The following is a 15,336-nucleotide window of genomic DNA, read 5'->3' as shown; positions in this document are numbered from 1 at the left end:
CTGGATGGTGCCAGGCTGATTCACCCTCACAGCAGGTGGTTGTAGTCTATTTTGTCCTGAAATGCATTTCTTGCTTTTATGTGTGGACACGGGGGTGTCTGGTATATTGGGATTTTACACACTAAACTGTTTTACTTCTTCTGGGGTTCTAGATTGTTTTCCTTTGCACTCCCTCGTCCATCTGTGGCCTTGCGTCAAAAAGAAGGGAACCTGGAAACAGCACAGTGGAATAAGAGAGCCAAGACAGTTCTTAATATCTGTGGGTTTCTGAGAGTAGAAAAGATCTACCTGCTGAATCTCTAGGTTGGCTCAGATCAAGCTAACAAACTGTTACATAGAATATATGCTAGGCACCTACTGTAACAGATACAACTTCATAATGACTGAGAAGGCTAGGCCTGAGTTCGCAATTGTGAGTCCTTGCAGTTCTGAGACTGCAGGAGATTTTGGCCTCTGCGTCTGCCTCCAGCCCACACCCCGCAACCCTGGATCTGTTCTGCAGCTGCAGATCTAAGCTCTGCTCACCCCTGCAAGATGCTGCCCTGGGGCTTGGTATGCACACAGTGGGGGTCTGGCCCCCAAGCAGACAGATACAGGCTAATATAGGCCCTGGCAGTGCTGAGACCCTTTGTCAGTGGATTCCAGGGCCCCAGAGTATAGTCCAGGATTTTGGGACAGTGGGCTCTGGGCCTGGAGGTCACCTGGAGTCCAGAGCTCATGGCAGAGACTCCTCTTGCCTGGGTCCAAGGATGGTAACTGAAAAGTGTTCTGGAAGGAGTCAGAAGCATCCAACAGTGGTCCTGACTATCACATTTACTGGTTGTAATCCTGTGTGTCTACTCTGCTCTGCACCTTGCCTCTGGAGGCTCAGAGAAGGTCAGGTGGCAATGGATGTGAGAGCAACTATCAGCTGCAAAGGGCATATAAATAGCTGGAATAGTCATTACTGCTGTTACCTCAGGCCTCAAAGCAAGTTTAACAGGAGTAAACATTCCTTCAGCTGCAGGTTTGGAGCCCAGAGCAGATGCTGGATGCATAAGCGCTGGTTTCCTCCCAGGCAAGATACACACAGAGCTGGCCTCTAAAATATGCACAGCTCCCACCCACGGAATGAATGCCGACAAGCTCAGTCTTCACGGGAATGTGGCATCACAGATGTGACGGACCTTTTTACTGTCATCCCACACAAAACAGCCTTATAGAAATCAACAGCAGAGCATGACCCAATCCTGTTCCGGAGGCTTTCAGAAGGATGATGTTTACGATAATCAAAAGGCAATGTGACTGTGTGACTCCTGAATGTTCAGAACTGTGTTTGTGCGAGAACAGGAAGCTGTGAAAGATCTTTAGAAATCGGTAGAAATGATGTTCATGGAGGCTAAGTCTCAACAGGGAACAGGGGTGATGCTATAATGAGTGAAAAAGGCAGCATTCAATATGTGTACCCAAGATGCTATAGAAGTGTGTTTAAATACACATCCACCCACACAAAGAAACAAAATGGAAGGAAATATACCAACACATTAACAATGATTGTTTTTGGATGATGAGATTCTGAGTAATTTATTTTTTTCTAATTTTCCGAAATTTCTCTCTCAAACTGTATTATTTTCATAATATACATAAAAATAAATTTGAGGGAAACTAAAGCTTTTTATATTTTAGTCAGCCATGTTTATATGCTTAAAATACTTTCTTTTAAAGTCATGAAACATTTCAACCATACAGTAAAGTACAGAACATAATACAATACATACCCATGAACCCATTACTCAGAGTTAATAGATGCCAATTTTTACTGTCTGTACCTTACATATTTTTTAATTAAAAAATGAAAGAAAATATTTTCAATATAATAAGAGCTCTTCATCTTAACATTTCCATCCCTCAACCCTGAGGTTGATATAAACTTCTCCCATCCATGTTTTACACTTTCACTGTATTTGCTTTGCAAATTAAAAAAAGGTACACAAATGGTTTTCTAACTTCCATGTTCTTTTGCAACTTGCTTTTTTAATTTGACATCTTTAAGATTCATTGAAGTACAGATATTTCATTTACTTTAATTAATTCACTGTATAGAACACTCCTCCAGGCATGTATTCATTTCTGAGTTCAGGGACACTGCTATGCACAGTCCTGGCGCATCCTCACCCACTCCAGGGCAGTCCCCGCATTCAGGGTATATGCTGCCAGGAAGGAGAACGGCTCCTTCCCAACACATGAGCATCTCCAATCATGCCAGACTTGACCATGGAACAGCTAACTCAGCAGGGCCTCCTGGAACCTGGTGGCTGACCAGAATGGCCCACTTATCAACCCAAGCCCTTATTTATTTATTTATTTTTTGACATAAACTACTTTCCAGCCAAGCATTCCCCACTGTGCATGTGGCATTCCTTTCTATTGAGAATGTAGACCTGACATCTCTCACTACTGAGTTAACATGGACTTTAGGACCCTTTGTTTAACCAGCAGACACAGCATCATTACATCCATTTGGCAGGATATGAAACAGAATTTTATTACTTCAAAGGGTTGCCATTATTTTATTTTTGATATTGATGACATACTGCTGGGTAAATCTGGATTGATTTGATGCCCAGTCATGTCACTTCCACTTGCCCCCTAAGGAAAACCAGTCTATGTAATAGTGATCCATTTTACGACACAGTTTCCAGGCATACACTTGGCAGGAACTCATACTGAACTCAACCTAAACCTGTTGTTATAAATGTCACCTTTATGCTTCAGAAGTTACAGACCACTGTGGGCACTTGGGGGTCTTTGTACTGACCGTGGACCTGCTCAGCAAGTTGAAAAGAAATTTCGTATGTAATTTATTTGCTGATATCACAGAGCTGGAAAGAATAATGCCTTGGCCTTTCCTGATGTTGTCAAGACAAATCTGGAGGGTCACTCTGTAGCATCTCCTACTTGCTGCAGGTGTAATCATATATTGCTAAGTTCCCAGCAACAATGTTTTTCTTTTTTTCCTCTACCCCTCCACTCTGCACCTCAAAGGAAAAAGTTTGATTCTCTAACTCCAAGGCCAAGAACCAACAGGTCAAGACACAAACTTGGTACCATGATGTTGAGAAGGCATTTGGGCCTGAGCTTATCTGTGGGGTTTTTCATTAAGAATGAGGGAAGGACTTCCTGGATCATATTTTCATACTGATGCTCAGAAAAGGGGGGGTGTTTGGGGGAGGTTATTGGAATCAGAAGAGCTAGATCTGCTACTATCTAGATGTACAGATTAACGGCAACTCAAATTTCACAGGGGGAACAATCCTGCACTGAGAATCAAATAACAATTTTTTCCTTTTGGCTGCATAGTCTTACTTGTCCCAAGACATGTGGGATCTTAGCTTCCTGACCAGGGATCAAACCTGTATCCTCTGCATTGCTAGGCAGATTCTCAACCACTGGACCACCAGGGAAGTCCCTCAAATAACAAATGTTTGTATGTGCTTTGTAAACTAAGTCCAATGCAAATATTTTAACGTCTCTTAACATGACTGAGAAAGTCATCACTTGTTCAAATGGATCTGCTTCTCTTGGAACTGCTGAACCGTTTCCTTTTCCTTTCACATTGAAATTATCTTCTATCTTTTACTCATATTTGCTTGAAGTACAGAGAAAAGAAATAACCAGCTCAGTGGTTTCTCCCTTGTGTTGAATAACTTCCTTCATCTTCAGATATCTGTTGGCTGCTTATGGGCCCTCTGGAAAGCCAGCTCTTAAGCAGCAGCGCTCCTTGGGATTCGAGAGACACTCGAAAGAAGGACCTGAGCATTTTGTTAAATGAGATGATGTATGATGGTACTTAGAACCATGCCTAGCATTCAGTAAACACCATTCTCATCGTGAAACATACAGCCACCAGCCAAAGCCAGCTCCATGGGTATACGGCTTGTGCAGTCCCACAGTGCCTTGTACTTAGAAGGGCTCTGTCCTGGTTTAATCCTTGTCATCTTGAAATTCTTGATAATTTTTGAATGAGGAGTCCCACATTTTTATCAGCTGCACTGACCTGATCTAGGGAAATCATGCTTTTAACAAGTTTACGTTGGCTTTACTGTCAATTCATCCAGCTCACGTTGAGGGCTCAGGACCACGACGCTTTCTGCCATAACTCCGTGCCAGGCCACTGGAATGCTGACCACTGCCTCCACCCTCTTTTTTTTTTTTTTTAATTTATTTTTATCTTTTTTGGTTGCACCCTATTCCCCAACCAGAGATCAAACCCATGTGCTTTACAGTGGAAGTGCAGAGTCTTAACCACTGGACCACTAGGGAAGTCCCCTTCTGTCTTCGTTTAGAGTCTCCCCAACACTTTTTATCAAATGCTCATTTTCTCTGAAAAATAAACAAGATAACACAAACCCTCCCCGAAACACCTTTTCTCCCAGATACCAAGGAATGCATGATTGTTCCTCCAGCTGCACACAGCTCCCAGGCCTTTTATTGACCTGTTGAGTTCATTCTGCAGCTGACCGGTTTTCTCTAAATTGTACATTTATAACGAATTGCACTTCTAAACTTCCTTTTACTTTTTACTCCTACCTTCTGGGTCCCAGCCTCTATTGCCTCATCCAGGGCACGGTCCCACTTCCTGACCTTGCTGTGCTCTCACAGCATTACCATATCTAAAACTCATCCTTCATTCTTTGAATTTTCAGCAGAGGAGACAGGCAACATTCAACCTGCAATATACTTTGGGAAAAGAACATTTTCCCACAGTTAATCTGCCTGCCGTTTAAAAGCACATTATTCCTATATTAAGAGGCAACATGGTAGAGTGACGAGAAGCAGACAGATCTAGGTTTATATCTTAGCTCCATCACTTATGGTTATAAAATCTTGGGCAAATTATTTAATCTCTTTGAGCTTCATTTTCCTCATTGGTAAAATGGAGTAATAATACACCACTTGTGGGGTTACTATGAGAATTAAATGAGATAATGTGTGTAAAGCACTGAGGACGGTACCCACACATAGTAGGAGCCCAGTAAATACGAGTGATTTATACTACTATTATAACTATTATAGTTAATGAACACTAAGCGTAATTTCTGGGTAACACAAATGTGCACACCATGTTAGGTGTATCAGATGCTCCAGAAGAAGTGAGGAATATAAGTACCTTAAAATGCTTATGTGAGAAATGCAAGTACGGTTAGCAAACCAAATAAGACAAAAAGGTTCATTTCTAATAGAAATGACTTCAAAATAATGAGTACAAAGCAGCATAACTTTCCTCAATGGTGACAGCATCATCAAGTTCAACAAAAGACAGGGCGAGGGGAAGGACACATAGGATGGGAAGGCTGAAGGCTGGAAGTGGGCACGACGTGACCCTCTGGGGCAGGAAATTATGTGGGCAGAGCCGGGGACACCGCTGGAGGACAGAGAAAAGACCTGGCTGGTTTGGTTGAGGCAGGACGGATTATGACCAAAGCGGGTGGGCCTTGGTGACCTTGGATTCCATCGGTCAGCAAAGCGTGTTGTGGAGGTGGTGGTGATGAGGGGCTTCGGGAGGGTGGGGGTTTAGGAGTGCATTTACAGAGACGACTCTGGTCACGCCCATCCTGGGACATGTCTGTAGTCACGACAGGCTTCTGGGCAGAGAGAGAACATGAAAATCAGACTCCATAACACGACTCTGACTATGCAGTGCAAACTCAACTGCAGTGCTTAGATAATGAACCTCAACTTGGGGACTGGGATGAAGGTCATATGTGAAACCTATTTCTAGGAAGAAGCAGCAACTAGGTTTAATGACAGAAGAAGATGTGATATAAATAACAGGGGAGGTTTTATGACTATATGGCTGAAAAAACAGTATCAGGAGAGGAGCCACCAAATTTAGGACAGACGAGAGTTTTTAGACATCTTAAGGTAGAGCTGACTGAGACACAGGAGCAGAGGCGAAATCGCTAACTATAACCAGCATCCACTGAGCACATGCTCTGGGTTTGTTTTTCACAACAGTCCTATGAAATACATGTATTATCCCCATTGTTCAGGTAAAGAGACTGAGGGTTGCACTTCTGTTAGACTAGGAACGAAGTCTCTCCCCATCTAGAGGGAGGTGGATAGAGGAGGAGGTGATCTGAGGTGACATGGAGGGGAGCTGAGGGTGCCCAGGCCCTTGGTCCCAGACTTAGCAAAACAGAGGGAAAGTTCTGGGAAAATGAGAGGTGTTGGTCTGAGCCAAGATGGAGGTAAAGAAAAGCATACGGAAAATGCACTACAGAATCAACAAGAGAGGGCTGAACTGAACATGCCATGTTCAGGGGCCAGTTCTGTGAAGTCAGGAGCAGGGACAGAGAAATCAGGCTGGGATTGCCAAGGGAGTAGGCACCCAGGGGCCAGGGACGGCCAACAAAGGGGTCCAGGTGAGGTCCAGCACAGCCAAAACCAGGGAGGGGTCCTAGAGCAGAGTCAGGTTGGGGCTGAGAGTGACATTTGAATTTTTGCATTTGTTCAAGATATGTTTCTATTTGCTGATAGTGCATGGAGGTGGGAGGCTCTGGTAGGAAAGGCCTGAACTCTGGAGCCTGGCAGACCTGAGTCTGAGGAGTCCCGTGGTCTTGAGCAAGTGCACTCTGGCTTGGGACGATGGGGGTGCCATTCCTGGAAGGAGGGGTCCCCAGTAGAGGAGTGGGGTTGTGGTGGATGTGCTGAGTTTCAGGCAGGTGCGCAGAGGTGCCTAAGATGTAGCTGCAGACGCGGGAGTCATCAGTAACAGATCACCTGGGGAGAGAAGGTGGGGAAGAGGAGAAGGCAATCTGGGATAGGATCCCGAGAGGCGACCCCAGAGGAGAGGAGTTAGACAAAGACAAGGCCACGGGGAAGAGAGCCAAGAGGGAGGAGGAACGGCAGGCTGGCATGGGGTTATGGAAGCCAAGAAAACCCTGTCACCAAAGCAAGCATCTTCCTGGCTCACTGGCTTCAAGCAGAGGCGAGCTGCCCTAGAAGTTAAGACACTCTTGCAGGAAACTCAGGCCCCACTCTCAGGGGCGAGCAGACCAGGGTAACTTGCAGATCTCAAGGACAGTGGGCATATCCACTCAGGAAGCCCGATTTAAGCTGGCCTGGCTCCTGCTGCATAGGTAGGCCCTGGGCACACAAAGCACAACCAGATGCAAGCAAGAACAGGCCTGCTGAGAGAAAGTTCCAAGATTCAGCGTGAAATCCCACATCCCCTCCCCCCTTCAGCCCCATTAATAAAGAGCAGACCTGATCGCCACTCTGCAGGGAGCAGCTGGGTCAGGCACCGGTCAGAAGGAGGCTGTGCATTGCTCCCTTTTCCCCTCTGTTGCAAATTCCCGAAGACAAAGAGGTGCTGGCCCTCTCCAGGGCTGGTGGCAGAAGCTCTGGCTGTCTGGAAAGGCTAATTTCCAGCAGAGAAAGATATTTCCTCGGCTCTGGGATTCTCATCCCTGGAGGGGCCCCAGGCAGCAAGAGAGTAATCCCCATCATGGAAACTTTCAGAAGAAACTAGACCCAGAGAAACTCTCATGGAGGGATGCAGACCAAGATTGCAACGTGGCCCCCAAGAAGTGAACAAGGAGAGTCACCTGCACAGCAAAGGCTGCCCTCGCCTAATCTTCACAAACACTGGGTTGGACAGATGTTTCCACCATCTCCGTTTTTGAGAGATGAGACAAGACTGGGATCTAGGTATTTTTCCTCCAAATCTCATACTCATGGGTAACATGGAGAATAGATCTGATACTAACCAATAGCAACTAAGGGCAGAGCCTCATAGCCTGGAGCGATCCCACTGCATATTCAGGGTCTCCCAGAGGCTATACTTAAAATAGACCAGAAATAGGGAATTATATACATCAGCCATAACATTTTCTCACTTTGTAATTGGGAATACATGAATACCAAATGGTGGGAGAAATGTAAAAACATGCATGGTTTTCATCATGAAACGACACACATTTCCATAGGTAAGACAGGCCCTTTAAACCCTGAAATGAATTGTGTTAATTCCCCAGGCTCAACAGATTCACATGTCCCAGGCACACAGAAGCAGCCCAATAGCACAAGGTGACCTCCTCCCACAGAAGCCATTGGACCCTTGTGGCAGGCAGAACCCGGGCTGAACTCACTTTCAGGAGTGAAATGAACATTTACTGACAGCCTGCTCTGGGCAATGTTCTTAATATTTATTACCTTATTTGGTCCTCAAAATGACTCTATAATGGAAAGCAAGGACTCAGATATCTGTATACCCATGTTCGTAGCAGTATTTTTCATAATAGCCAAAATGCGGAAGCGACCACGTGTCAATCGACAGATGAATGGATAAACAAAATGTGGTATGTACATAAAGTGGAAGTGAATGTTATCCAGCCTCAAAAGAGAAGGGAATCATGACACATGCTACAACATGGTTCAATCTTGAGGACATTATGCTCTGTGAAGCAAGCCATTCACAAATGGGCAGAAACTGCATGATCCCACTTTTATTAAGTTGGAGTAATCAGCTTCATAGAGATAGAAAGTAAAATGGTGTTTTCCAGGGGCTGGGAGGAGTGGGGAGAATGGAAATTAGTATTTACTGAGGACAGAGTTTCAGTTGGGAACGATGGAAAAGTTCTGGAGATGGATTATCGTGGTGACAACATTGTGAATGTACTTAATGTCACTGAACTGTACACTTAAAATAGTTAAAATGAGAAATCTTATTTATATGTATCTTGTGTGTGTGCTTAGCCGAGACCGACTCTTTGTGGCCTCATGAACTGTGACCTGCCAGGCTCCTCTGTCCATGGAATTCTCCAGGCAGGAATATTCTGACCCAGGGATCAAACCCGAGTCTTCTGCATCTCCTGCACTGCAAGCAGATTCTTCATCACTAGCGCCACCAGGGAAGCCCCATATATATATATATATATATATATAATCACAATTAAAATTTAAAAAAAACATGATTCTATAGGGTAGAGCTTACTCTTCTCATTTTATAGATAAGAAAAATGGGGCTCAGAGGAAATCACGCAGCCAGACGGAATGAGTGTCCATCTGTTTCTGGAGTCCCATGTCTCTTTCATACGATACCGCCCCTTCCAGGGCTCAGGATAGCCCTGGCATGACTGCAGGGTTCCCGGGCTCCAAGATTCCTCTGTCAAAGGATGGAGGAAAGCCCAAGTGAAATTGGATCTAACTGCAGTTTAGAAACAGAGGGGTAGGTGGGGCTTGGGCTTGAATTACAAGGACGAAAGCTGAGAATTGTGCCAACATCTAAAATTATGAAACAAGGAGCTCCAGGCGTCTCTCTAATCCAGAATGATTATCTTCACTGCCGAGCACCCGATTTAAATTCATTGTGTTTAATACAAAGCCACAGAACAGAGCAGGCTGTCTCCCGACATGCAGTTACCATGGAGACCGGAGAGGATTCTCAGAGGGAGTTATGTGGCAGAGAGAAAGTGGCTGCCAGCTTCCGAGAAGGCAAGGGGCCTCAGAAAACTGTTCCAAAATAGAGCCGAGAGACGCCTTTTGTAATCCTCCTCCTTAGCAAAGCCCCTTCCGAACCCAAAGGGGCAAAGTTTACAGGCAAGCAGGGCATGACCATCTTTATTAAAAGCCTAGGTTGCCCACAGATGCCGGAGAGGAGCGGTTTATCATCAGTCCAGAAATAAACCACATGTAACCCCACTTGCTCTTCTTCCCTCATCTACTCCAATGTTGGCGAGTCTTCATTTTGGTCCCAAATTTCAGTGATAACAGTGTCAAACTGCTGAGGGAGGCTGCCCAGTGGCCACCCTGGTCACTGATGTTGGGGAATGTGGGCCAGAGTCAAGGCTGGGGCGGTACCAAGGCCCATGCCTGTACTTAAAAACTTTCACAGTATTTCACTCTCTGAGACTCAGCTACCCTACCTGGAAAGGAAGGAAAAGAAGGCCTGCCTGTGGGAGACTTTAAAAGATCATGAAAAGGGTGTAAGGAATACAGAAGTGCTGAACTGACAACTCAGACCAGTTCTACTGGAGGGGACAGGGCTGGAAGCTAGCTGTAGGTCCCATGGAGAGCCAGGCACTGCCTGGTGCCAGCTGGGGGTCTGGGAGCCCCAAACCCACCAGAGGCTCCACAAGCTCCATTCTGAACATTGTATTTTCCACACAGCAGGAAAAATAGACTCTTTGATGGGCCTCTAAGTCTGGGACTTAGAGATTCAGAGCTTGACTGCTTGGCCCAATATGTGCTCTAGTTATCTTAAGCATGGCAGGACACTTCCCTGGTGGTCCAGGGGTTAAGACTCCATGCTTCCAATGCAGGGGGTGTGGGTTCAATCCTTGGTTGGGGAACAAAGATCCCACGGGCTGCACAGTGCAGCCAAAAAATAATGAAAAATAAAATAAAATGCAGCTTCTTAAGACTGGCAAAGTGAGAGTCAGGGCAGCACACCAGGAAAGGGCTACAGCCTAGGCCTGGCGATAAAAAGGGTACCAAACAGAAAGGAAACCTGACAGAGGGAAAGCTTGAGAGGGGCAACAGCTAAATGGCTAGAATTTCAGCTCATGGAAGTTTTCCCCTAATCTAGTCTGTGTCTCTTCTCTGCTGACTCTAAATGTAAGACAAAGAGGGAGCAAGAAGGAGCAGAGCAAACTCTTCCCTATGACATCATCACAATTTATTGTAAAAAAGATCTGGATCTTGGGAAGATAATATATCAAGATCAATATGTAGCCAAGTACCACAGAAGACAACATGGTATGAACCTCATCTAAACCCCCAGCACCCGATTAAGTTTCTTTCAGCACACACACACACACACACACACACACACACACACACACACACACACACACACCACCAATTTTTTTCTCTCCAAATAACTAGAAAATTGTAGAGAAAATTCTTTACTTTTAGCTAACAGAAAGGGACCATGCTAAGGGCTGAAAATGTTTAATGCACTCAGTTTACAGTTCTCTTAAGTTTTTAGTTCACAGCTGGCACTAAAAAAGTTTGCTTCCAAGGAGACAGAATAGCCAAAACAACTTTGAAAAAGAAGGACAGGGACTTCCCTGGGTGGTACAGTGGCTAAGACTCCACATTCTCAATGCAGAAGACCTGAGGGTTTGGTTGCTGGTTGGGGAAATAGATCCTACATGCCCCAGCTAACCGTTCAACTGCTGCAACTAAAAAGATTCCACATGCCACAGGAAGTCTGAGGATCCTGTGTGCTGCAATGAAGACTGGACACAGCCAAATAAATAAATAAATAATTTAAATATTATTAATAATAATTATTATAAAGGGCAATAAAGTAATAAAGCAATAATAATAATAAATGGCCAGTTGGAAAATGTACTACTGGCTTTCAAGACTTGTAAAACTATAATATGTCATATTGGTATAAAGATAGATTAATAGATCAGAAGAATAGAAAAAAGAGTGCTAAAATAGACCCACACATAGATGGTCAACTGATTTTTGACATGGGATGATCTTTTCAACAAATGATGCTGGAAAAATTGGATAGCCATATGTGACAAACTGAATATCATATTTAAAAACTAACTTAAAATGAATCACAGACCTAAATGTAAAAGCTAGTATTATATAACTTCCAAAAAAAAAACATAGAAGAAAATCTTAATGACCTTGGATTTTGCGAAAAAGTTCTCAATTTACAACACAAAAATCAAACTATGAAAGAAAGAATCTATAAACTGACTTCAAAATGAAAAACTTTTGCTCTTCCAATGGCAGTGTTAAGAAAATCAAGAGGAAAGCCTGAGAGAAGACACTTGCAAAAAATATACCCAACAAACGACTTGTAGCTAGAATGTTTAAACAACTCTGACAGCCCAATAAAAAGAAGACAATTATGAGGTGGGAGGTGGGGTGATGGTGGTTCAAGAGGGAGGGGTCATATGTATACCTATGGCTGATTGATGTTAATGTATGGCAGAAACGATCTGTAAAAGAACTATCCTCTAATTAAAGACAAACAAAAAAGGAAGACACATAGTGCTCACTTCAGCAACAGTAAACTTGGAACAATATGGAGATTAGTGTGGTCCCCACACAAGGACGACACACAGACTTGTGAAGCATTCCATGTTTTTTAGTTATAAGGTCAATAAGTACTAGGGTTGTAACATGCAAATATTTGTGTGCAGTCTCTCAGTGGTGTCCGACTCTTTGCAACCCCATGAACTGTAGCCCTCTGTGCTTCTCTGTCCGTGGGATTTCCCAGGCAAGAATACTGGAGTGGGTTGCCATTTCCTCCTCCAGGGTATCTTCCTGACCCAAGGATCCAACTCACATCTCTTGCGTCTCCTGCATTAGCAGGTGGATTCTTTACCACTGCATCACCTGGGAAGCCCAGTGATGTAATATATAACATGATAAATATAATTAACACTGCTGAATATTAGAAGTGAAAGCTGTTAAGAGAGTAAATCCTGAGAATTCTCATCACAAGGAAAAAAAACCTTTTTCTTTTTCTTTTATTTTGTATTTGTTAACATATGGGATGATGGATATTTACTAAACCTACTGGGAGTCATCATTTCATGCCATATATAAATCAAATCATTATTCTATACGTCTTAAACTCATACCAGTGCTTATACCAAGTATATTTCAATAAAACTAGAAAGAAAAAAATATTTGAGCTTCCCCGGTAGCTCAGACAGTAAAGAATCCACCTGCAATGTGGGAGACCTGGGTTCAACCCCTGAACTGGGAAGATCCCCTGGAGGAGGATATGGCAACTCAAGTATTCTTGCCTGGAGAATCCCTCATGGACAGAAGAGCCTGGTGGGCTAGTGTCCATGGGGTCACAAAGAGTCGGACATGACTGAGCAACTAAGCTCAGAAAGAAAAAAAAAATATTTACCTATTCTTTATATTTCATTAAAAAAAGACCCAATGACTCAAAACATAGGGAAAAGACGCAAATGCTTCACCAAAGACAGAGGGTAAACAAGCATGTGTAGAGACATCCAACACTAGGGAAATGCAGTTTAAAACTACAGTGAACTACGGCTGATACATCTGTTAGAACGGCTAAAACAAGAAGGCTGACCATAACTAAGTGATGACAAAATGTGGAAGGAGCAGAAAATGTCACAAGCACTTTAGAAACCAGTTTGGCAATTCTTAAAAAGCTAAATGTGTACTGACGGTATATTCTAGGCATCCCACTTTTAGGTAATTACACAAGGAACAGTAAGCATATGTCGACACAAACATATGGATACAGATATTCACAGTAGCTTTATCTGTAATAGCCAAAAACTTAATAATGCTAAGTCAAAGAAATGAGACCAAAATACATACTGTAGTATTCCATTTATATGTAAATATTAAAAACGCAAATTAATCTATAGTGACAAAAAACAGATCAGTAGTTACTTGGAGCACAAAAGGATTATGAAACACAAAGAAACTTTTGGAGGGTGATGGATATATTTGTTATATTAATAGTGATGGCTTTACAGTATATACATATGTCAAAGCATATCAAAGTATACATTTTAAAAATGTGTGGGGACTTGGTGGTCCAGTGGTTAAGACTCTGAGCTTCCAGTGCAGGGGGAATGGGTTCTGTCCCTGGTTGGGGAAATAAGATCCCACACGCCTTGAGGCATGGCCAAAAACACAAATGAGACTTACTATATGCCAACTATACCTTAATCAAGTTGTTGGAGAAAAAAGTGTTAAACACTTAAAAAAAATTTTTTTTAAGAATTTTTCTATCAGATATTTTTTTAAGTGGGAAAGGAATCAAGGTATATTCTCCATTAGTTCTCTGTAAAAATTTTATTTATTTATTTATTTATTTATTTATGGCTGTGCTGGGTATTCGTCGCTGGGTGGGCTTTTCTCTAGTTGCAGTGAGCAGGCGCTTTGTATAGTTGCAGTGCGAGGGCTTCTCATCGGTGGCTTCTCTTGTTGTGGAGCACGGGCTCCAGGGCACATGGGTTTCAGTAGCTGCGGCACGTGGGCTTAGCAGTTATGACTTCCAAGCGCTAGAGCACAAGCTCAATAGTTGTGGCCAGTAAGCTTAGTTGCCCTGTGGTACGTGGGATCTTCTTGGATAGGGAATGGAATCTGTGTCTCCTTTTTTTTTCTTTAAAGTGGCTTCCTGGGTTACCCAATCATGATCTTCTTCATTCTATACATACTCTTCCCAAGAACAAAGTTCACCAATGTATATCAAGTTTAATTTTATTTTTAAATATTGAGACCACTGTAGAGAGTTTAAATTGAAAGCAGAAAGTTATTCATAGATTAGAGGATGAATTCACTAATCTGCAATGGCACTTTCAACTCTAAAAGTGTGTACGAGTGAGTTCATGTGTGTGTGTGTGTGAGAGTGACTGAGTGTGATACTGTGTGAGAGTATGTGCGAGTGTCCAAGTGTGTGTGTCTATAGTGTAAGAGATAAACATTGGTAAGTAAGAAAGTTCTTAACTATAGTTGACCTACAGCTTTATCCTCATATAGTCACAAAATTAGGGATCTTAGTCCTTAGCTCCTAAATTTTAATTAACAAGAAATAAAAAAAGGATCTGAAGGAGAGAAAAATGTATTGGTGGCAGGGATAGGCTTAGGGGAAAATGAGGCAGAAACAACCAAGGGGAAAAATGTGGTGCCTACACACACTTCTACCTGCCAATGGACCTTTCGAAGACATGTACCTGACCTTCAACATAGGCATATGGTGACTTCAGACTGGAGGCAACCTCAGTGAGAGTTGGGAGAAGAGATATTTCCTACTGAGATTTTTGAACCATTCTATAAGACCCTATTGAAATATTTCTTAAAATATTAAAAAATATGCAAGCTTTAAGAAAAAAGGAAGAAGAAAAAGACAGCATTCATGTACTATAGCATCAGCAAAATATACCTACAATACACGATGTTATTTTTCTTGATCTTTTTTTAAACCCCAGAGGATGAGAGTATAAAAGCAGAACCTTATGAGGTATGAAAGGTTTCCAAGATGTGTGGGTTTAATCACAAAGGATACATTTATCTTTATTCTTGAACCAAAAGTTTTAAAAAGCAACAATATCTCTGTATAGATCAGTTCTTTGCAAACACTCTTATTCTAGGAATTGAGGAGCTGCTTGGTCACCATAGGAGATTTCTTCCCCAACTAGATGTAAAAATGTGTAAGAAACGATAGATCTCCTCTCCCACATTTGTCCTAAGAAGGGTCACCTGGCCTACGTGTTGGCCTGCCAGTTAATGTAGATGTTATAATGAAAGTCGTCAGCCAAATTTCCTAACAGGAGATATCTGATTGGAAGCTCGACATCTTTAAATAGCGTCTGCTGCCTGCTGAGT

At 42.9% G+C, this 15,336-nt stretch overlaps 1 protein-coding gene and 1 pseudogene across 1 annotated transcript in view; one reads left to right on the top strand and one right to left on the bottom strand.

The window, feature by feature from the left end:
* Positions 1–15,336, bottom strand: part of DPYSL5 (dihydropyrimidinase like 5) — an 89,701-nt gene that overhangs the window by 28,884 nt on the left and 45,481 nt on the right. The window lies entirely within an intron of this gene.
* Positions 12,004–12,101, top strand: LOC114114208 (U6 spliceosomal RNA; annotated as a pseudogene).

This window comes from Ovis aries, chromosome 3 (genome assembly GCF_016772045.2).
Source record: "Ovis aries strain OAR_USU_Benz2616 breed Rambouillet chromosome 3, ARS-UI_Ramb_v3.0, whole genome shotgun sequence".
Lineage (NCBI taxonomy): Eukaryota > Metazoa > Chordata > Mammalia > Artiodactyla > Bovidae > Ovis > Ovis aries.
This window is presented reverse-complemented; position numbering and strand designations above follow the sequence as displayed.